We start from the raw sequence: 25115 nt of genomic DNA on the forward strand, positions 1-25115 counted from the left end.
TCAAGAATGAATAAAAGGCCCTGGCAGCAAAAGTTGAAGACAAGGATGAATGGGTAATTGATAGTGGATTCTCGCATCATATGAATAGAGATAAAAGAAAATTTATGTCCCTGCAAGAATACAATGGCGGTCAAGTCAGATTTGGAGATGACAAAGCATGTACGATCAAAGGTAGAGGTATTATTTCTTTGGATGGCAAGCATAATACTAATAATGTCTATTATGTAGAAAGTTTAAAGCATAATCTTTTAAGTGTTGGTCAATTGGTGGACAAGGGATTCCAATTTCAATTTAAAGATAGAAAATGCAAAACCATTAACAAAATTGGTTTGGAGATTGCAACCGGTACTCAGACTGGAGGTAATATCTTTCACTTGAACACTAGTAATAAGACATGTTTGATTGCTCATAATGATGAGATTTGGTTATGCAATAAGAGGTTGAGTCATGTTAATTTTGATTGTATTGTTAAGATCAGTTCAACAAAGGAAGTTAGAGATATACCTAAGATTATAAAGCCTCATAATATGGTATGTAAGGAATATCAATTGGGAAAGCAAGTTAGAACTTCTTTTAAGAGCATACATGATAAATCTAATGAAGTTCTTGATTTGATTCACACTGACTTATGTGGTCCAGCAAGGACCAAAAGCTTTCAAGGTGATAGGTATTTCATGCTAATTATTGATGACTATTCTAGAATGATGTGGGTGACTTTTCTTAGGGAGAAATCTGAAGCTTTTGAGAAATTCAAGATCTTAAAAGCTAAGGTAGAACAAAAATTGGATTGAAAATCAAATGTCTGAGATCAAATCAAGGCGGTGATTTCACTTCTCATGAATTTAACAATTATTGTCAGACAAATGGAATTAGGAGACAGATATTTGCACCTCGGACTCCTCAGCGGAATGGAGTAATGCAAAGGAAGAATAGAACCATTTTGGATGCAGAAAGAACCATGATGATGGAAGCCAAATTGCCTCACATCTATGGGAGAGAAGCAGTGAGTACATCAGTCTACACATTCAACGAAGTTCATATCAAAGGTGAAACCAGTAAGACCCCTTATGAATTATGGTTTGGACATACACCTACTGTTAAATATTTCAAAATTTTTGGAAGTAAATATTATATCAAAAGGGATGATTCAATTGGGAAGTTTGATCTTAAATGCAACGAAGGGATATTTCTTGGATATGAAATTCAAAGCAAAACATATAGATGTTATAACAAAAGATTGTAGAAAATTTTGGAGAGTGCAAATGTGAAAGTAGATGAGCAATACAGAAATCAATCTATATCATATGATAGGGAACCGGTAGTGGAAATGATCATAATTGAATCAACAATGCCTCAACTGGTACAAGACACTAAGACAGTTACACCAGTACAATCAGAAAATTCGACTATTACTGATGATCAGAATAGTGAACCTGAAGTTCAGAAGACACCAAGGTATGTAAGGTTAAATCATTCTGAAGATCAAATCATTGGAGATAGGAACAAGGGAGTTATGACAAGAAGAAGACTGGCAAATGAAGAGGTATGTCTTAATTCTCAAATCGAACCGGCATATGTTATTGAATCTTGTAAAGATAAACATTGGTTAAAGCCTATGGAAGATGAATTAGATCAGATAGAGAAGAATAACACTTGGACTTTAGTTCCCCGGCCTAAAAATAAGAATGTTATTGGAACTAAATGGGTTTTTAGAAATAAACTATGAGAGGATAGTCAAGTTGTAAGAAACAAGGCTAGATTGGTTTGTAAAGGGTATTCTCAAATGGAAAGAATTGATTATGGTGAGACATTTGCACCTATAGCTAGAATTGAAGTTGTTAGACTATTTCTTGCCTATGCAACTTATAAGAACTATAAGGTCTATCAAATGGATGTTAAATGTGCATTTTTGAATGGTGAACTTGAGGAAGAAGTGTGCATTGAGCAACCTATTGGATTTTCACTGACAGATGACAAAGATATGGTTTGCAAGTTAAGGAAAGCTTTATATGGATTGAAACAAGCTCCTAGAGCTTGGTATGCAAGGTTGGATAAATATCTTTTGAAGCTTGGTTTTACTAAAGGCAGTGCTGACAGTTATTTATATTATAAGATCACTGATGATGATATTCTAATTATTGAAGTATTTATTGATGATATCATTTTTGGAGGTGAAGATAAATTGTGCATGGAATTCTCTAATAATATGAAGAATGAATTTGAAATGTCAATGATTGGTGAGATGAGATTTTTCTTAAGTTTGTAGATTACTCAAACTAACAAAGGAATCTTTATATGTCAAACTAAGTATCTAAGGGAATTGTTGAAGAATTTTGGTATGGATAATTCCAAATCAATAAGTACTCCTATGGTGACAAGTGAAGAATTATCTATCAAAGATACATCTGCACCGATAAATTTGACAAGGTATAAGTCTATGATTGGTGGCTTGTTGTATCTAACTTAGACTAGACTGGATATTATGAATGCAGTAAGTATTGTTTCAAGATATCAAAGTAATCCTAAAGAAAATCATGAATGTGCAGTAAAGAGGATATTCAGGTATTTGCAAGGAACAATAGAATATGCCTTATGGTATTCTAGAGATGGTAACTTCACTTTATGTGCATATACAGATTCACATTGGGCAGGAGATACTGATGACAGGAAGAGCACTTCTGGTGGAGCTTTCTTTCTTGAAAAGAAATTAGTTTCATGGATCAGCAAAAAACAATCATGCATTTCTTTATCTACTACAAAATTCGAATATGTTGCAGCAGCAACTAATTGCACTCAAGTCTTATGGATGAAGCAAATGTTGAAGGATATCAAGGTAAATTGTAGTGAACTGGTAGTTATCTATTGTGATAACTCTACAGCTATTGACATGTCTAAGAATCTGGTATTTCACTCTAAGACTAAACACATTTCAATAAAATATAACTTTCTTAAGGACAAGGTGGAAGAAAAGGAACTCAAATTGGTTTATGTGAACACTAAAGAGCAGATTGCATATATATTCACTAAACCATTGTCTAAGGAATCATTTGAGTATTTGAGAGACAGGTTAGGGGTATCTACCCCTCCAGCAGAGACTTAAGTGATGTAGGTTGGCATCAGTCTGGTATGCATCATCATCTTTATCCTTAGCTTCGGGTTGATGTAGTGGTGCTACTACTCAGGGGGAGTAGTCAGCTTTGAGATTCATAGAATTTTGATATCTATGTCATATCTTTGGCATTGATGTCAAAGGGAGAGAGTTATATGTGAAAAATAATGTTTATGAGATTCAAATTAGTTTCAGATTGGACTGCACTCCTTACGGGGAGTTGCTGGGATTTTTCAATTTTTCATTGGTTTAGGCCTTAGGGTTTGTATAAATTGATGTAAGATCTCATTGTAGATCAAGTATATGGTAATTAAATATATGTCATGGTCGTGGAATGAAATATCATATGCGAAGGAGATTTGGTTGATCATAGGTGATCAAATTGGGTTTAAGTAAGAGGTCAAAGGCCTCTGGTATTGAGCTTAACTGGGACTATAATCAGGCATGGTAGATGCTATCTCTGGTAGTTCATTCTTCTAGATTGTTATCGAATTATCTTGAGGTGGTTATAACCTCTCTATAGTCAGTGAGACTTCTTTGTAATGAGCAGTATGCTCTAGGCAGTGTGCCTTCTTGCATGTGCAGGCCCCCTTATTGTATCACATACTTTCTGCAGAAGTATCATCTGACTATGGGTAGGCTTCCCACCATGGGTTTCCCTTTACCAGGTTTTCCATGTACAAATCATGGTGTTATATGGTATGATTGCATTGTATAAATTCCCAGTTTCATTCTTAAGTTTTATTGCTTATCGGTATTTGTTTCTGCTATTCCGGTATTCAATGTTTATGTGCTCCGATTAAAGGTTATAAAGTGGTTTCATTAATATAATCTATTGACAACTGATTCACCCCACCCCCTCTGAGTTGTCCACCAGTTATCCTAACATACATATGTGAAATATGGGGTAACAACACTTCAACAAGAAAGTGGAGACAAATAAAGAGAGCACAAATACATTTAATCACAAATAGCCTCAAGATTAAATTAACTATTCCATATGAGATTGTCTTTGCAGAGTTTGTGGCTTTCTCCATTGAAGCATTGGCTATGTTTCAGTTTTCAAGTTATCTAAGAAGATTAGATAACATGGGGACTTATTGTTGGCCAAAAATAGTAGTTGCGGAGAATTTAGATAGAAGGAAGAGCACGTGGATAAAACAAAACATCAAGTGAATGAATAAGTGGGGTATTAACATAAGTGAGTGTCCAAATAATAATGGGGAAATAAAAAAGTATGTCTAAGGAAAATTCAAAGAAAGCATGCGGAAAGGGCCGCTTAGGAGGAAAAAGGAATACTATATCAAACATTTCAATCCTACATATGACCATACACAAAAGACCTACATAGGAATGAAAATAAAATGGAAATAAAAAATGTTAATCGCTTAGACAAGAACTGTATACCTAAAATATGGTTAAGGTCAATAAGGAGCAGAATAACAATCATACCAATAAAACATTATATGTAGAGGATCTAATAGATAACACAAGTTAAATAAATAATCCTTGCAAGACATCCCATTGTTCTCTATCTCATAAGATTCCTCAAGTCATGGTTGCTCTCAAATCATTGAGCAATTGACCTTTGGAATGACAACTCCAAGAACGAGTGATATGTGATGAAAATGATCTATATGCAATGCATTTAAGATCTATAAAATGATAACAAAGCTTGCAATGATAAAGATTATGCTATGATATTGATACTATGCTATGCTAATATACTATGCTAACATGATATATGCTATGCTAATTATAAAAATGCTTCTAAATTCTTAAGATTGTGATTGAAACAAAGAGAGGCAAAATTGAAATTCTAATATTAAGACTTGGTGATCCCTCACAATGAAGAACTGAGTCCTATTTATAGAAGAAATAGGGGATTGAATGGTTAAGATTGAATTATCTTAACAAGGGCTAGGATTGCATGATCCTCAATCCATGTGATACTTTCAACCAATCCCATATTGACAAGTGTCACCATGAGGAGGCTTGAGAGGAGAGAGAATAGGCATTAAATTCCTGAAGAGACTTGAGGGTTACCCTAGGGGGTTTGAATAGGATTGAGTTAATGGATAATTTTTTTATCCAAAGGATAAAAAAATATGCAAGAATTAAAGGATAACCATGTTCAAAGAAATGAATGCTTGAAGAGACATGTGGCTTAAATGGATGGTTGAGTTAGAGAGAAAGTCTCTAACCAAAGGTCACGAGTGGGTTAGTTAGTTTTAAGCCTTTAATGGTTTATGAAGACTTTGAGGGTTAACTTGTTGAAGAAACAAAGCCTTTAATGCTTTGAGAAACGACTCCTTCCTAATTCCTTTGTTTAGGATTGTGCAAATGTTTAGGAGAGGATTAGGCTTAATTAGAAGAGTCTAGAAGAATCTAGAAGGAAGATCAGTGTGCAAGTGGATTTTTTTTGTAGGAGAATGCAAGTGGGAGAGATTTTAAGATTTTAATTGAAATAAAATTTATTTATTTTAATTTATTGGTGTAACTTGCATTTCGATAGATATTTAAATAAATATTGATTTATTTAAATGTGAATGTGAATTTTGGATTTTATTTAAATATTTCTTGATTTATTTAAATGAGAAAAGGGGGATGAAACATTAAATGCTTGAAGAGTACTTGAAGGAAGTCATTAAAGGCTTAAGAAGACTCTAGAAGGAAACCATTAAAGACTTGAAGAGTTTGAGGGAAACCATTAAAGGCTTAAGAAGACTCTAGAAAGAAACCATTAAAGGCTTGAAGAATTTGAGGGAAACCATTAAAGGCTTAAGAAGACTCTAAAAGGAAACTATTAAAGGCTTGAAGACTTTGAGGGAAACCATTAAAGGTTTGAGTTGATGGGTTTTGGGTTAACCTTTGGTTTAGGAATGTGCAAACCATTAAAGGGTGATTAGGCTAATAATACAGGTTTAGACATGATTAGGAGGAAGGTTAACTTGCAACTTTCATTTTCTAGAAAGTGAAAGTGGGGGAGGGATTTTAGGAATTTAAATAAATATTAATTTTAAAATGTGAAAAAGGGGATTTTAGGGATTTAAATAAATATTATTTTATTTAAATGTGAGAGGTGGGATTTGGGGATTTTAAATAAATATTAATTTATTTAAATGTGAAGGAGGATTTAATTAAACAAATATGATTTATTTAATTAATGGTCTGAATTTGGTTAAGTGAATTAAATCAAATAAATTGAATAATTTATTTAATTAATAGGAGAAGAGGGTTGGGATGAATTAACTAAATATTAATTTAATTAATAGTTGGAAAAGGGGAGAGGATTAATTAAATGTGAATTTAATTAATAGTTGGATAAATTATAATTAAACAAATATAAAATTTATTTAATCAAGTGGATAGAAATAGGTGTCTACATTTTGCCCCTCTTTGAAGTGATGTGTGGCAACACGTTGATTCAAACAAAAACTCACTTGATGATGCTAATGAATTTTTTGATTTTCCCCAGATGATGATTGTAAGATAATGATGTGAGTATGCCCCCTCGAGAGATGAATCAGATAGATTTGTGAATTTTTTAGGATTTTTCAATCGATTCATCTCTTGATAAAAATGAGATAATGGTGGATTTGGGTATGTATGAGGGTGAAGGGAGAGCAATAGAGAATAATGGGAAGTTGGTAAGTACCCCTAGGTCATGCAGGAGATAAGATGCAAATACAGTATTGTGGTGCCTTTGATGGATGTTGTACAATTAATCAATATTGTTTGGATAGTCTGGTGCAATTGGTTGAATTGCCCTAGTTTAAGTCAAAGCATGACAATTAATGTCAGTTGGTCGCTCGGACAGGATAAATTCTAAGTGAGTCAAATTGACCTGATGAGACTTAGACAACTGATGTAATTGTCTGATGAAGTCGAGGTATCTGAAGAAAAATACTCATTGAGACTTAGACAATTGATGTAATTGTCAGTTTTGATTGTGTTTGATTGGTTGACTAATTGATAGTTGGGTTGAAAATGCAGACACGGTATTACATAAAGGATGACCAAGGTGACTCAAGAAGGGGGGGGTGGTCAATGTTAGATAGAAGGTATGGAGGACCTACGACTCATTCCTGTGTAAGAGGATAAAAAATAGAGTTTTTCCATTGTCATAACACTGTATGAATGTTATGTAATGATATGGATTTATGGATGGATAGAATGCAACATAATGCAACGATAGGATATGTTTAGATGAAATGAAATGGATGAACCTTGTACTTATTTTAAATGAAATTAAATGGAATGATAATTAGTGCAACTAAGTGCAATGAATGATGTGTGCAAGCCTAATTATACAATGTTGTCATTTTGTCAGTCAATTTGTTGTGCCCTTTTTATCATCATTGAGCTTTTAAAATATTGGAAGTTAATACAAACATCGATGGTATAATTGAGCCATGATGACCTAAGTATAACTTACATGGATTTTGATAATGCAAAATGACACAAGCATCAAGGTATACTTGAACCAAGATGACCTGAGTGTTGTTTGCGTAAACAGGAAAGAGTTAACCTTCATCCTATATGAATATGAAATATCTTCAATGATATGTTTTCAATCATGTATTGCAACAAATTTTCATAGGATTAAGGATTCACTCATAGATAGCTGACCAAGAAAAATATCAAACTCCTTCCTTGCTTCTTTAGTTTCAAGACATCCTTGAGTTGCTCTAGAGATATGAGAGCAAACATATGTTGGCAAAACACACTCATCCAATGGATGTTGATGTTTGATTATTGGTTTAAGGGTTATCATTGATGGTAAATCTTCATGAAATTCTATCTAATAGCTATAGATCTTGATAACTAGAAGCAGATGTGAACCAGTAACTAGTTAACCGGTATTTCAGGTTGGGCAGAGCAGCTTTTGGTCTTGAAGCTTTCCAGTGATTGCAATGTTATGAATCTTGCATGGGAAGATAGGGTCGACATAGAGACATCATTTTATCATTTTTTTGGTGATTCTCTTTTATTTTCAGTGATCTGGTCAAGACGACTCATGATTACACATTACATTACAAGTCGACTTGATAATTGTCTATTTTCTTATTGTGGATATATAAGACCAGTGCAAAAGATCTTTTTGATGTATGGTATGAGGTAATAAGGAGGGATTAGTGATTGAGAATCCCTTTTAGCATAGTTTCACATGTGCATTCTTGATCAGGTAGCTAAATGAGACAGTAAACAAAGCAGAGTAGCAGAGGTGGTATAGTCAAAGTTTTGTATTTAACCAGAACTCATCCAAGCATTGTTAGATGCTATTTTTGAAGTTCATTCATTGTAATTCATTACTGTAATTGATATGTAGGGTAGTGAACCTTATGGTGTTGTAGCCCTTATTATAATTGAGTTGTAAGCTCTAGGCAGTGTGCCTGAATTCTAGTGCATTCCCCTTCATGTAATATTGTTTTTCTACTGACCATAGTGGAATAATATTATGGGTTCAAATCCCACCGTGGTTTTTCCCATTTGGGTTTCCACATAAAAATCCTGGTGTTATGATTTTGTGGTTGATTGTTTTGTGTTTTTGTATTTCAGTTTCATGCTTATGCTTTTAGTGGTTTAAGGTTAAGTCAAAAAATTTAATAACCGGTAGAACATTGATTCACCCCCTCCCCCTCTTAGTGTTCCTTGATTCCAACAATTGGCATCAGAGCCTAGTTCTTCTAGGGAAGCCTAACCACATGAGGAAGGTCTGGGAGATTGAATCAATGGATTCTGATTTTCAGAGATAGCTTAGTGTGGCACTTGAGGATCTTGATGCAGAAAGAAATGAGACCAGCTCCTTAAAGAAAAATCTAAATGCAAAAAAAGACTTCATTAATGATTTGAAAGATCGGGTCAACACTTCAAGGGACATGAGGAAGGAATTGATGGACAATCTTAAGGAGAAAGAAGATCAAAGCATGGAAAATCAGGACAAAGCTAATGAATGTGACAAACTTGCAAGAGAGAATGTTGTGTTGAAGAATGAGATGTAATCCATTGTGATGAAGATGACTAAGGAGATTGAATACTAGAAGAAGAATGAAGAGAATTTGACACAATCATTGAAGGATAGAGCAGATGAATGCTTCAAGCTTACCTATGAGAATGATCAATTGAAGCTTGAGTTAACACAATCGAGGAATAATGGTCAAGAAATTGAAAGATAGATCATTTCCCTAAGAGATGAACTTGCTACTGCAAATGAATACAAAGATAGATTCAATTCTAGCTCAACAAGGTTTGATGAGATGCTAGAAAGTCAAAGACATGGAAAGGACATGAGCGGACTTGGATTTGAGAAAGGAGACTCCTCCGGATCTGGACAAGGCAATGCAAAACCTAATCAGAAGAAGAGAAAGAATTCTACGGTAAGACAACCTAATGCTCATAAATTCAATGGTAGATGTTTTAATTGCAATAAATTTGGTCATATGGTGAATCAATGTAGTAGGATGAATAATGAATAAATAATATGAACAATGGTCCTACCTTTATTGATCAGTGTTTCATATGCAATAATTTTGGTCACAAGTCAAATATGTGCAGAGCATTAATGAATAATTTCTAAAGCAAGAGATTATAATTCAGACCAAATCAAATCAAATTCAAACCTATGTAGAATGTTGTTTTCCATGCATGCAATAAAACCTATCACATTGCAAAATATTGCAAAATAAAAAATGCGAACAACAGTGCTCTGGTAGACAAGAACAAAACTAATGATAAAGGAAAGGCAAAGGTAGAGGAGATCAGAGACAAGCATGAGAAAATGTGGGTCGAAAAGGATGAATCTAAAGCAGCTAGTGGATCTGTACCTAAATCCAATGCAGAACCCTCATCCGGTAACTAAGGTGTTTAGCCTTAGGGGGTGGTATCTTCATGCAAAATCTTGTAGAACCCCCTTGGAGAGATATATGATCAATCATGGTAGATTGCAGATTCTTGGAGATGATTATCCGGATCTCTTGATCATCTGGTGAGTTAATTGATGTTGGACAGGGCATCCGATTGAACCTTGTCAGTGCATTTATGTCAACTTGAAATTAGGGTTTGTGAGTTTAACAAGGGAAAATGTGAATCATTTCTCACATTGCCAGTGAAGAGTTGAAGTAGCAGAGCTAGGCAAACCAGTACCAAAGGAGACCAAGGTTTCCCCTACTCTGGTAATACCATCAATGGGTTAGAGCTCATTCGGAAAGGGAGTTTTGAAGAAAAAGGAGAAACCCAAATGAACCTATGTTGTTGTATCTCTGGTGGCATCTGAGACTGAATTAGATGAAGAAGCAAAAAAGGCCAAAAAGAAAGGAGAACTTGTAAGGGTGGTGAAGAAACCACAGTCTGGTGGTACAGTGTAGTGCAAAGCAAGAAGGCTAAGTTAGAACCTAACCTTACCAAAAGACCCAAGAGGGGAAGGAAACTCAGAACACAACTTGATGATGATCTTGAAACTAGTAATTTGCAAGGTAAGTATACATTTGTTCCTCCAATGACAAAAGATCAATTAATTGATGAGATAATTGTTGATGGAAATTTGAAGAACATTGGAGCATACTATGAAAATCTAGTTGAGGTAGATCAAAGAAAAGTTGAGGAAGCAGTTGTTTTGTACTTACACAAATTTAGTAAAACTTTGATTGAACTGGAGTGTAGCATTCCTAGGGATCTCTATAATATTATTGATGCGAGGAAGTTGACAGCTAGTAAAATAGATAAATAAATGAAAGAGAGAGAGAGAATTGATCAATGTTTGCACCTGTATCTCTCAAGATGAAGCCAAAAGGCTCATTGAGGAAGAAAATAAGAAGGAATTAAGAAGCAAGAATAGGGTAAACAAATTAATGATTGGCAGGTTTGAAGAAGTAAGAAAAGAAACTAAAGAAATTTGGAGAAGGGTCATATAGAACAACCCTTTATATAGTGATGTAGTTCAAACTTCCCATCCGGAAGTAAAGGAAGGTATCTCTGGTGATCAGAAGGATGAAACCTAGACAGAGGGACATCCAAAAGATGAAGGCCATGCAACCCTTGATGTTAAGATCAGTGTGAATCCCCCAGTGGTAGAAAATATTGAAGAAGTCCCTAAGATTCCAAAGGATGACACTGCACCAAGTGGCAACACCGGTGCACATGATAAAGGGAATGATGTTGAGAAAAATAAACCTGAGACGACAGAGGTGCAAGGTGTTGAGGTAGATAAAGGGAAGAAAGTTGTTGATGATCTGACAATTGACACTCCTCCAATCAAAGGGACAAGGGCCCTACCTCAAATCTCAATCAATCTTGATGGCCCTCTTGATATTGGTCAAATGTCACCAACTGAAAATCTGATGCTTGCAACAGCAGTACAAGCTCAGGCCGGTCAAGATCTAGTCAAATCAAAAAATGAAGACAAAAGACTTATTCAGATGTATGTTGATGTTTTGCAGAAAATAGTATCAGATACAACACTAGATCCTAACTCTAACCCCTTCAGAAAACTATTTCAGTTGATAAGTAATATAAACACCAATTTTGAATCCTTGGAGAAGACCACCACCAAGCGGATACTGGACAAATTTAAAGAGGTTCGTATGCAAACATTCTAGAAAATGATGGAGAATGATAGAGTAAGATTTAATAAAGGTTTGTAGACAATCTCTGAAGCACTAACAGAAGGTGTTAATGTATATATAAGTCTTGTCTAATTTTGCTAAAGTTCATAGCGGACATAGACAAGCAAATAAGTATTTGCCAGGGTAAGCTAGTTGGTATTTCATAGTCTTTTTTCTCTAATGTTGCCCTAACCAACAGTATAGAAGGGCAGGTAATGACTCTCAATGATCACATCTCGAGCCTTAATGCGGAGAAGGACATAATTTTGAGAAAAATTGGGGAACTCTAGAATCTGATTGCCCCCCAAATGGACACCATGTTGAGTAATAAGGTAGATTGTATGAAGGCTATGGCACAACCTGTTTCATCTGAATTGAAGGATGTGGAGATTCATGCCTGTGTTTTTAGTGCATTCATTATAGTTTTGGACAACTTGAAGACAAGGTGGGATAACCACTTAGGATTTTGAAGACCATTTTTGCTAATATCTTCAAGTATATGTAAAGTCTTTGGTAGATATCCCTATATATAAGATTTTGGACAACACCCCTACTTTGGCATTGTTGTCAAAGGGGGAGAGTGAAGGTGAAAAATATATTAGTGAATAAGGGAATAGAAGAGTGCAATGTATAGAGCATGATATAGGTTTTAGAGTTCCTTGTCTAAGAAATTTTGATAGCAATTTTGATTCGGTATCTAGGTTGTTTCAACATAGTCATTTTTCACGAGTGTTGCCATCAATGCCAAAGGGGGAGATTGTTGGCAATTGACACTCATACGGTGGATACTGATGCTTGATTATTGGATTAAGGGTTTTCATTGATGGCAAATATTCATGGAATTTTATCTAGTAGCTATAGATCTTGATAACTAGAAGCGGATGTGAACCGATAACCAATTAACCAGTATTTTAGGTTGGGCAGAGTAGCTTTTGGTCCAAAAGCTTTCCCATGTTTGCGGTGTTATGAATCATGCATGGAAAGATAGGGCCGACATAGAGCCATCATTTTATCATCTTTTTGGTGATCCACTTTTTTTTTGGTGATCTGGTCAAGCCGACTCATGATTACACATTGCATTACAGGGTGACTTGATAATTGTCTATTTTGTGATTGTAGATATATAAGACCAGTGCAAAAGATCTTTTTGATGTATGGTATGAGGTAATAAGGACTGATTAGTGATCAAGAATCCCTTTTGGCGCAATTTCACGTGCACATTTTTGATCTGGTAGTTGACTGAGATAGTAAATAGAGCAGAGTAGCAGAGGTGGTATAGTCAGAGTTTTGCATTTAATTAGAACTCATCCAGGCATTGTTAGATGTTATTTTTGGAGTTCATTAATTGTAATTCATTATTGTAATTGATCTGTAAGGTAGTGAGCCTTCCAAAGTTGTAGCCCTTATTGTAATTGAGTTGTAAGCTCTAGGCAGTGTGCTTGAATGCTAGTGCATTCCCCTTCATGTAATATTATTTTGCTACTGGCCATAGTGGAATAATATTGTGGGTTCAAATCCCACTGCGGTTTTTCCCATTTGGGTTTCCACGTAAAAATCCTGGTGTTATGATTTTGTGTTTGATTGTTTTGTGTTTCTGCATTTCAATTTCATGCTTATGCTTCTAGTGATTTAAGGTTAAGTCAGAAAATTTAATAACCGGTAGAACACTGATTCACCCCCCTCTCAGTGTTCCTTGATTCCAACAAAATAAAACTACCACAGATGAACATTCACACTTATTCCTGTTATTTGTTAGATAAAAGCATCCTACTAATGGATTGAACTTGGTTTTGCCTGGATTCTACTTGTGATTGTTTTGGGAATGTGGTTTCAATGTTCACCTTTGATTTTTGTGATCCTTGTTTGATGTGCATGTCTCATTGTTTGGTTGTCTGTGTGTTGTTAGCTCAAAGTGAATTGTCCCCACTGAGTTCAGGATTTTGCCCCCAATCCGAATACAATCTTTTATTGTGCATATATATGATGATCACCATGCCATGGTGAGATATTATTGCAAAGCTTGGGGTGGATATAAGACAACTTATTGCAGATGTGGATAATGATAGGGAAAAGAGGATATATGATATATTTACTAATAGATGGAAGAGTCGATCAATCACGAATAGCGCCTGTTGCCAGGTTTTTACTACTTTCTTTTATTGCAGCTTTTTTACTTTATTTTTTATTTTTTTGTATTTTCTTGCTTTCTTAATTTTTTGGCTTTTTTATTTTTCCCATGCATTGGGTAACTCAAGTATAGAACCTCTTGAGATGGATGTTGTTGATAGGTTCATAAAACAAATCCCCTTCTGAAGTAGATAGTTGATATACTCCAGATCCATATGTTGATATGACAATGAACGGAACTAGCCAGTTTGGTTCAAATTTTCCCTTCTTTTCCCAATCTTGTTGATTGTGAGGATTCTCTTTTAGTACTAAGTCACCAACCTAAAACATTTATGGCTTCACCCTATGGTTATATCTTCGAGACATTAATTGTTGATATGCTTTCAGGTGAACAAAAGCATGTTGATGACATTCATCTAGCAGTTCCAACTCTTGTAGTTTGTTTACCCTATATACCTTATCTGGGATGAGTCTGTTCAATGATACTTTGAGTGATGGTATTTTGACCTCAATCGGTAAGATATCTTCGAATCCATATACAAGTGCATATGGTGTGGCTCTGATAGGTGCACGGATGCTAGTTTGGTATGCCCATAGGGTAAAAGCACAATGTTGTGTCACACTTTTATAAAGGAAGTGACCAACACAACTAAAACTGTTTAACTTTGACCGCATAAAAGTGACATTTCTAAACTGAATTTCAAAATGATGTAAACTAATCAAATATAGAAATATTAAAGAAATTTATGTCTGTTATTTTTTTAAATTTATTTTTTTTAAATTGATATTTGTTTTATATATTCAAAGACAGATTTTTTATTGCTGAAAAATGTTGAAAAACAGGGTTCTAGTCGGTGTCACCGAACAAAATGAAAATAAACTTATTTTTTTCTGATTTTAATTTTCCAAATAGAGGACATATATATGTAGTGTTAAAAAAAAATTTAAAAATTGATGTACTTTCTCGTAATAATATTTTAAAGTCCAACATAGTTGAATTTGGTAGTCTTCATTCTGCGTCACCTTTTGTCAACTAAATTTATGATTATCAAAAAAAAATCATACCCTTTTGGAGAAGATTCTCTCATCTAGTGAAAAATATATTTTTTAATTTTTTTTAGTATCATTTAATTTTTATTTTTCAATTTCTAATCAGCTTCTTTTTTAACTTAAAAAACATACTCTCAATGTTTAATTAATAAAAAATATTAAGTGTTAAAAATAAATAAAAAATTGATGTATATTTTTATCATAATAATATTTTTAAGTCCAACATAGTTGAATTTTGTAGTTTTCATTCGACGTCACCTTTTGTCTACTAAATTTATGATTATCAAAAAAAAATATACCCTTTTGGAGAAGATTCTCTCATCTAGTGAAAAATATATTTTTTAATTTTTTTTAATATCATGAATTTTTTATTTTTTTATTTCTAATTAGCTTCTTTTTTAACTTAAAAAACCTAATCGCAATGTTTAATTAATAAAAAAAATATTAAAATTAATCAAAATACTAAAAAATTATATGTTTAGATTCGTGATTTCAAGCTCTACAAAAGGGTATTTTTTTATTTTTGTTAAAAAAAATATTTTGCCTGAAGAAAAATTGAGCAGAAGTGAAAAGTTTTAGAAATACAGACAAAATAGGTGATTTGGCTACCACATCACCTACCACATAGGAGAGTCTGACCGGACTGAGTTCGGCTAAACGTCTTTGAATTTTTTTGAAAAATTTGAGCTCAAGCACTCATAAAAAGCGCCTAAATGGCACTAAGAGTCCGACCAGACTACCTCCAATTAGCCCCAAGTGTGACACAACTTCATGATTTTGCCTAATAAGGCAAGGTTCAATTGGACATGCCAATCACAACCATCATTGTTTATTGTTTTCTATAGGATTTTCAAAATGGTTTTGTTTGAAGCTTCTTCTTGGCCATTGCCTTGAGGGTAATAAGGTGTGAAAAAGTGATGTTGGATATGGAATCTTTCGCAAAGTTCCTACACATCTTGTTTCTTAAAGGGTTTACTATTATCAGTTATAATGGAACTAGGAATGTCCTATCGGTAGATAATGTAGTTCAAGATAAAGGAGGATATATGTTTGTCGGTGATAGTGGTTAATGGAACAACTTAGATCCATTTTGTGAAATACTCAGTGCCTGTGATTGTGAACATGTGTCCATTTGAGGAGAAGGGATGGATCTTACCCACGAGGTCAAGTCCCCATTGATAGAACAACCATGATGTTGTAAATGGTTGTAGTTCATGTGTTGATGCATGTATAAGATTTCCATGAATTTGGAAATTCTGACATTTCTTGGCAAATAGATAGGATTCTTTTTCCATGTTTGGCTAATAGTATCCCATTGAGAAGTTTCTTGGCTAGAGTAGGACCACTTGAATGAGTACCATAAATACCTTCGTGAACCTCTTGTAAGGCCTTTTCAGATTTGTTACTTTCAAGACACCTAAGGAGAGTACCATCAAGACCTCATCGGTAAAGTGTATCGATTGTTAGGATGTAACAGGTTGTTTGAAGGATAAAGTTATATTTTTTATTATGGTATAGATCAGGTGGAAGGGTATTATCTTTCAGATAGGTATAGATCTTCCCATAGGTTGGATATTCAGAACCAACTAGGTGGCATATAATTTGGGTGTTGAGATTGTCACAGGCATGGAAAAACATTTGTTCCACCAGGAATTCATAATGAGTCTGTTGTTTTGTTATTTGTAGAAGAGAGGTGATGGTCACCATGGCATTTGCAACTTTGTTGTCAATTCTTGAAATTTGCTCAAACTTGATCTCAACAAAGTATTTCTTAAAGTCATCCACCATTCTCTTGTATGGCATTAGCTTGTCATCCTTTGTTTGATATTCATCATTAACCTTATTGATGACCCATTGAGAGTCTTCATATACTAGTAACTCTGTGATGTTCCATTCTACTGCCACCTTGATGTCAGTGACCAGTGCTTCATATTCAGTGATATTGTTTGTGCAAGGGAACATCAACCTGTAATATTTTGGGATTGTGTGTCCCTGAGGAGTGACAAATAGGATTCTAGCACCTAGCCCACGTTGGGTGTAAAATCCATAAAAGTACAATACCCATGATTGTGTTGTAAATGCTAGAACATCTATATCTGGATATTCAATATGCAGGGGATGATCGACTAGCAATGGTGCTTCAACCAATTGATATGTTATTGCTTGGCTCTTGATGGGTCTTCTATCCATGCAATGAATGTCAAACTTCCTTAAAATCATCACCCATTTTGCGAGTTGACCTGTTAGAGTGGCCTTGCTGAGTAGATATTTTAAGGGATCTATCTTGGCTATCAGCTTGATTGAGTGAGCTAGCATATAATGTCATAACTTTTGGGATGCAAACACTATAGCTAAAAAAGCCTTTCGATGTGTAGTTAAGCTCATAACCACTCAATGTTCTTCTAATGTAGTAGGCAACCCTTTCTTTGCCTATAGACTCCTCGTGTGCTAGCAAAGCTCCTAAAGATACCTCAGTAGATGATATGTAGAGTAGAAGTGGTTTTCTGGCTATTGGTGGCACTGATCTGGGTTGATTCATGAGATACTGCTTTAACATGTCAAAGGATTCTTCACATCTTTCTTCCCATCTGAAAGGAACATTTTTCTGTAGTAGATGGGTGAAAGGTAGACATTTGTCAGCTAGTTGTGCAATGGATCTTTTGATGGATTGCAACCTTCCTTGTAGAGATCTTAGTTGATTGATACTTATAGGAGGTGGCATCTCTGTGATTACTTGGACCTTTGTCAGATTGACCTCAATGCCTTTAGCTGATACTATGTATCCCAGGAGCTTTCCTGATGTGACTCCGAATACACACTTTTTTGGATTTAGTCGCACATTGAACTATTCTAATCGTTGAAATATTTTATCTAGGATCTTCATATTGTTTGCATTAAATTAAGTTTGTTGGTATGATGATATTGAGAAGGTTGTTGGAGATTGATGATATAATTGATAAAGGATGATTACTGTCTTAATAATATTATTTTGTCATTGATGTCAAGCAATTGATTTTCTGATTTAGTATGATGTTGCCATATCTTAAAGAGTATGTTTTGATGAGTATAAAGTTGTCGGTAAGTGACATAGAAAGAATGTGAAAATAAAGGGGAGTAATAAGTTCTTCAATGGGCAACTATTACCGAGTTAGACAGTGATGAGATTATGTTATTTTGATTGTTTTGATATCCTATATATGTGTATTCGAAGACTGAATATGAAGGAGAAAAGATTTCATGTAATAAAATGAGTAAAGCTTTGATACTGTTCTATTTTACCGAGCAAGGAGCTAGTCGGTAAACACCAAGGTTAAAGAAGAAAGAAGTTACTGAGTAAAGTTCAGTATTTACCGAGTATCAACCAAGCAGTAATAGAATGCATTGGATGAATAAATACATTATTAAATGAAGGATGCCAATGAGCTAGAGATTTATAGGAGATTGGAATGTCATGAAAGAAGTTTGTTAAGGATCAACGGCAATGAAAATTCAAGAGTTGGATCTACAGCATAGATTGAACGGTCATAACCGAGCACAAGTACCAAGGAAGGAATACAAGTTTCAAGGCAAGATAAAACATTTTTCAGTTCAAAGGATTCAATGAACCTAGTCAAGTTTGAAGATGTGATGGCTAAGATTAATCATGGGAAATGTGATTAAGGAGATTAAGCAGTTAGGAATTGCTTATAAATAAGGAGAAGTTGATGAACAAAGTATGCAGGAAAATAGAAGAGTAGTGATACTGTAGAGGTGATTACCGAGTACAGAAGATTGAAGATCTAATTGAAGAACAGATTGAGAAGCCCAGCATGGAGGAAGATAAGTCTTATGACAAGATTATTTTGAGCACATAGAGTTTGGTTTAACATTTCAGATGTGAAGTTGCAGATATATTTTATTACTATTATTTATTTTTGTAAGTGACAGGAAATCTCTTAACCGAGTGGACCTAACAGTCTTATTTGTAAATCCTCTAGCAAGGTAACATTCTGAATGAGTGTTTGAAATCCTTTGACAAGGTCACTTCTAACAAAGTGCAAAGATTCTGATAGATCTGAGGGAAATCCCTTGACTAGGTCACATCTAGCAATGTGTTTATGTAATATTTAATAGGATTGGCTTTTAACCGAGCATACTCTAGAAGAGTATATTTTCTTAGTGGGTCCAAAATCCCATAGTGGTTTTTCCCTATTTGGGTTTCCACGTTAAATCTGGTGTTAAATGTGTTTTGTTGTTTCAAGTTTATCAGTTTATGAGTTTGAATGATTTACAGTTATAGTTGCATATCAAGTAAGTTCTACCAAGGTTGAATCTGATGAATATATAGGATTGTGAGTTTATCTGATTCACCCCCCCCCCCCCCCTCTCATCTAACTAACAATTGGTATCAGAGCTAGAACTCCAAAATAAAAGTTTAAAGGAACTTGAGGCAAGATCCGAAGATGTATAAAAGGGATGCACCAAAGTTGAACAAGTCAAGTTTCTCCACATGGCAGAAAAGGATGAAGCTGCACTTATCAGGAATTGGAGAATATGCAACATATTATCTGGAGAATGATTACACTGCACCTAGCACCTACTTGATGACAATGGAAAAGATAAAGGCAAAGCAAGAACATATTCAAGCAATTATTGAAATAACATCAGCATTGACCGACTCAAAGTTTAATGATCTAGAAGGTTGTAATGATGCCAAAGCTATGTGCAATAAGCTTATATCTATGTATGGTGGTGATGAACATGTTCAAAGAGAAAAAGTAGACAGTCTAAGAGGACAACTTGAATCGATGAGAATGAATGAAGGTGAGAACATAATCCAATACAGTACAAGGTTAAAGGAAATTGTCAATCAAATCAAAGGAGCAGGAGGAACTATTGAAGAAAAGGATGTAACAAGTAAGTTGTTGAGAACACTTCTACCTGCTTATGCCATTCAAGTCTCTGCAATTAATGAATTAAGGTATGTACTAAACATGCCAGTCTCTTTAGATGCTACTATCGGTAAGCTACATGCTTTTGAGTTGAGTAATTTTGATAACAGTGGGTCTTCGGTTAACAACATTGAATCTGTATTCAGATCCTTTCATCTTGATGAATCTAATGATTACAATGATAGAATGTATAAGTATGCTGAAGGAAATCATAGTGGAGCAAGTGATAGATTTCGCAAAAACATGGAAGAAGTACACAAACTATATGAGGAAATCAGAAAGCAAGAAGAGTTTGAAGCATTATTGGCCAGAAGGTTACCGAGAGGCAAAGGTAAGTATAAAGGAAAGTTACCTTTGAAATGTTTTAACTATGATAAAATTGGACATATGGCTTCTAATTGTCCTGACAAAGAATCTAGTGAAAAGAGAGAATACCGAGATGACAGGCAGAAAGACAACCAATACAGAGGGCACCAAGACTTCAGAAGGAGAGATAGAAAGACATGCCTAGTAGCTGATGAGGAATCCAATGATGATAAATCTGATGGGACTGAGATAGAGGAAGTTGTATATGTGGCTATCAAAGATGGATCAAATGCAGAAAGGTATGAAGAAAAAGCATTAATATCACACATAAATAATAACAATTATTAGATCATAGATAGTGGATGCTCACATCACATGACAGGTGATAAACACAAGTTTGTTAAATTAGAAGATTATGGTGGAGGTTATGTAAGATTTGGTAATGATGCACCGTGTCCTGTGAAAGGTAAAGGATCTATCACACTTCTTGATAATGCTAAATGTGATGATGTATATTGGGTTGAAGGTCTGAAATACAATTTGTTGAGTGTAGCACAGCTAAACAATACAGGATATCGAATAGAATTTCAGAAAGGAATTGTCAAAGTTCATGACAAACATGGAAAGTTGGCTGCTACCAAGACTCAAACAAGAGGTAATACATTTCATCTTGACTCAACTCAGAACAATTGTCTGTATGCAAGAATAGAAGACACTTGGTTATGGCATAAAAGGTTTTATCATGTAAATTTTGATAACCTGATCAAAATAAGTAAGAAGCACCGAGTAAGAGGTCTACCGAGCTTGGGAAAACCTAAGAATGCTATATGTCGAGGATGCCAGATGGGTAAGATGACAAAATCAAGCTTTACAAGTAATTCTTACACTTCTAAAGGAATTTTAGATCTTGTACACATTAATCTTTGTGGTCCTATGAAAGTTCAAAGTTATTATGGTGATAAATACTTCATATTATTTGTGGATGATTACTCAAGGATGATGTCAGTTATGTTTTTAAAAGAGAAATCAGAAGTCTTTCAAATATTCAAATGGTATAAGGCAAGAGTTGAAAATGAAACAGGAAGACAGTTGAAATGTCTAAGATCTGATAGAGGAGGAGAGTTCATTTCAGATGAATTTAACTTATTTTGCAATGATCATGGTATAAAGAGACAAGTGTCTGCACCGAGAACACCACAACAAAATGGGATAGCTAAAAGAAGAAATAGATCAATTGTAGATTGTGCCAGAACTTTGATGATAGAGAAGAGAGTACCTCAAATATTTTAGAGAGAAGCAATAAGCACTGCAGTTTACACCCTGAACTAAGTACAACTGAAGAAAGGAACTATGAAGACACCGTATGAAATCTGGTATGACAAGAAACCAAATGTAAGTTATTTTAAAATATTTGGAAGTAGATGTTATGTTCACAAAGATGACAGAAATGGAAAATTTGATCAGAAAAGCGAGGAAGGAACATTTCTTGGTTATTCCTCTAGGAGTAAAGCATTTAAATGTCTGATCAAATCATCTAACAAAATAGTGGAAAGTGTAAATGTGAAAATTGATGAATTTGCAGAAAGGAATTATGAACGAAACTCCAAAGAACCAGAAGATTATGAAGAGTTTGTATATGTACAACCAAGAAGTCTAACCAAGAAAGCCAATGAAGAAAATACTCAGTTACTGAGTGATGAAGAAGATCATACAGATCCTACTGAGCCTATATTAGCAAAATATGTCAGAAGAAATCATGAATCAAGTCAGATTATAGGAGATAAGGATGCTCCAGTGATGACAAGGAACAAACTGAGACAGAGCACATGTCTGATATCCGAGTTTGAACTGAGGATAATAAAAGAGGCATTAAGCAATGAAGATTGGGTGAATGCTATGATAGAAGAGATTGAACAAATCAAGAAAAATGAAACATGGACATTGGTCCCAAGACCAAAAGAGAAAAATGTAATCGGTACAAAGTGGATTTTCAGAAATAAGCTAAATGAAAAAGGTGAGGTCATTCGAAATAAAGCAAGACTAGTTTGCAAAGGTTATGCTCAAGAAGAAGGAATAGACTGTGGTGGGACTTTTGCACCAGTGGCAAGACTTGAGGGAGTGAGAACATTGTTGGCATATGATGCTTACAAAAATTTCAAGGTATATCAAATGGATGTTAAATCTGCATTTTTGAATGGTATACTAGAAGAAGAAGTCTATATTGAACAGCCTGAAGGATTTATTGAAGAGAAGAATAAAGATCGGGTATGTAAGTTGAACAAAGCTTTATATGGCCTAAAGCAAGCACCTAGAGCATGGTATGAAAGGTTGCACTCTTACTTAATCAAGATTGGATTTATAAGGACTAGTGAAAACAACAACATGTATATAAAGAATGATGAGGATAATGGAATACGGATTTCAGCCATATTTGTTGATGATATTATTTTTTGTGGAAATGATTCTTTATGTAAGAACTTTGGAAATGAAATGTGCAAAGAATTTGAGATGTCATTAATCAGTGAAATAAATTATTTTATAGGTTTACAGATACTGCAAATGAAAAATGGGATTTTCATTACTCAATCCAAGTATATAAAGAAAATCTTGAAGAAATTTGGAATGGAGGATTCTAAACTTGTAAGTACTCCTATGACTACTAATTGTAAACTATCAAAGAATGATGAATTTGCATCTATTGATGAGACACTTTACCAGTCTATGATTGGAAAGTTTCAATATGTAGTTCACGGCAGGCCTAATATAGCACATGCAGTAGGTATAACTGCAAGATTTTATGCAGATCCCAAAGAAACCCATATGACAACAATCAAGAGAATTTTCAGATACTTGAGAGGCACTGAAGATTATGGTTTACTATATAAAAAGATGAATGATTTTGACTTAAAAGTCTATACTGATGCTGATTGGGCAAGAAATATTAATGACAGGAAAAGCACAAGCGGTGGAGCTTTCTTTTTGAGAGAAAGACTAGTGAGTTGGCTTCGCAAGAAACAAGGATGCATTTCACAGTCAATAGTTGAAGCTGAATATGTCACTACAGCATTGAATTATACCACTATAGCATGGATCAAACAACTGTTGGAAGGTACGAATGAGACAGTTACCGAGCCAGTAACTATATTTTGTGATAATACAAGTGCTATTAACATTTCAAAGAATCTGGTAATGCACTCTAAGACAAAGCATATCTCTATAAAGTATCATTATCTAAGAGAAGAAGTTCAAGAAAAGAAAGTTGTGCTGGAATATGTTAGCACAAAGGAACAATTAGCAGACATCTTCACAAAGCCACTACCAAGGGACACTTTTGAGTATCTCAGAAGTAAGTTAGGGGTCCTACCCCTATCTAGTACTCACTGACAAAGTTCGGTGAAAGCATCAATTCTATGACTCTACAGAATATTGTTTGTGAGTTGATGCTGATTTACACACTTTAGAATGTTGTCTAAAGTTGTGCAAGAAACAGTGAATGAAGACAAGATGCTCTGACGAAGACTAAGATGATACATTTGTATATGTTTTAACAAGCAAGGAAATTACTTCACAGGGGAAGTAATCATGGATTAGTTTTTACTTTTGGCATTGTTGTCAAAGGGAGAGAATACTAATGACAGGGGGAGAAGATAACAGGAGAAGAATAATAGCAGTCTGAATCAATTGGAATAAATCAAGTTGGTACTGCCATCAATGCCAAAGGGGGAGATTGTTGGCATTACATTAAGTTTGTTGGTATGATGATATTGAGAAGGTTGTTGGAGATTGATGATATAATTGGTAAAGGATGATTATTGTCTTAATAATATTATTTTGTCATTGATGTCAAGCAATTGATTTTCTGATTCAGTATGATGTTGCCATATCTTAAAGTGTATGTTTTGATAAGTATAAAGATGTCAGTAAGTGACACAGAAAGAATGTGAAAATGAAGGGGAGTAATAAGTTCTTCAATGGGCAACTATTACCAAGTTAGACAGTGATGAGATTATGTTATTTTGATTGTTTTGATATCCTATATATGTGTATTCGAAGACTGAATATGAAGGAGAAAAGATTTCATGTAATAAAATGAGTAAAGCTTTGATACTGTTCTATTTTACCGAGCAAGGAGCTAGTCGGTAAACACCAAGGTTAAAGAAGAAAGAAGTTACTGAGTAAAGTTCAGTATTTACCGAGTATCAACCAAGCAGTAACAGAATGCATTGGATGAATAAATACATTATTAAATGAAGGATGCCAATGAGCTAGAGATTTATAGGAGATTGGAATGTCGTGCAAGAAGTTTGTTAAGGATCAACAATAATGAAAATTCAAGAGTTGGATCTACAGCACAGATTGAACGGTCATAACCGAGCACAAGTACCAAGGAAGGAATACAAGTTTCAAGGCAAGATAAAACATTTTTCAGTTCGAAGGATTCAATGAACCTAGTCAAGTTTGAAGATGTGATGGCTAAGATTAATCATGGGAAATGTGATTAAGGAGATTAAGCGGTTAGGGATTGCTTATAAATAAGGAAAAGTTGATGAACAAAGTATGTGGGAAAATAGAAGAGCAGTGATACTGCAGAGGTGATTACCGAGTACAGAAGATTGAAGATCTAATTGAAGAACAGATTGAGAAGCCCAGCATGGAGGAAGATAAGTCTTATGACAAGATTATTTTGAGCACATAGAGTCTGCTTTAACATTTCAGATGTGAAGTTACAAATATATTTTATTACTGTTATTTATGTTTTTAAGTGACATGAAATCTCTTAACCGAGTGGACCTAACAGTGTTATTTGTAAATCCTCTAGCAAGGTAACATTCTAAATGAGTGTTTGAAATCCTTTGACAAGGTCACTTCTAACAAAGTGCAAGATTTTGATAGATTTGAGGGAAATCCCTTGATCGGGTCACATCTAGCAATGTGTTTATGTAATCTTTAACAGGATTGGCTTTTAACCGAGCATACTCTAGAAGAGTA

Source organism: Cryptomeria japonica, chromosome 5, assembly GCF_030272615.1.
Source record: "Cryptomeria japonica chromosome 5, Sugi_1.0, whole genome shotgun sequence".
Lineage (NCBI taxonomy): Eukaryota > Viridiplantae > Streptophyta > Pinopsida > Cupressales > Cupressaceae > Cryptomeria > Cryptomeria japonica.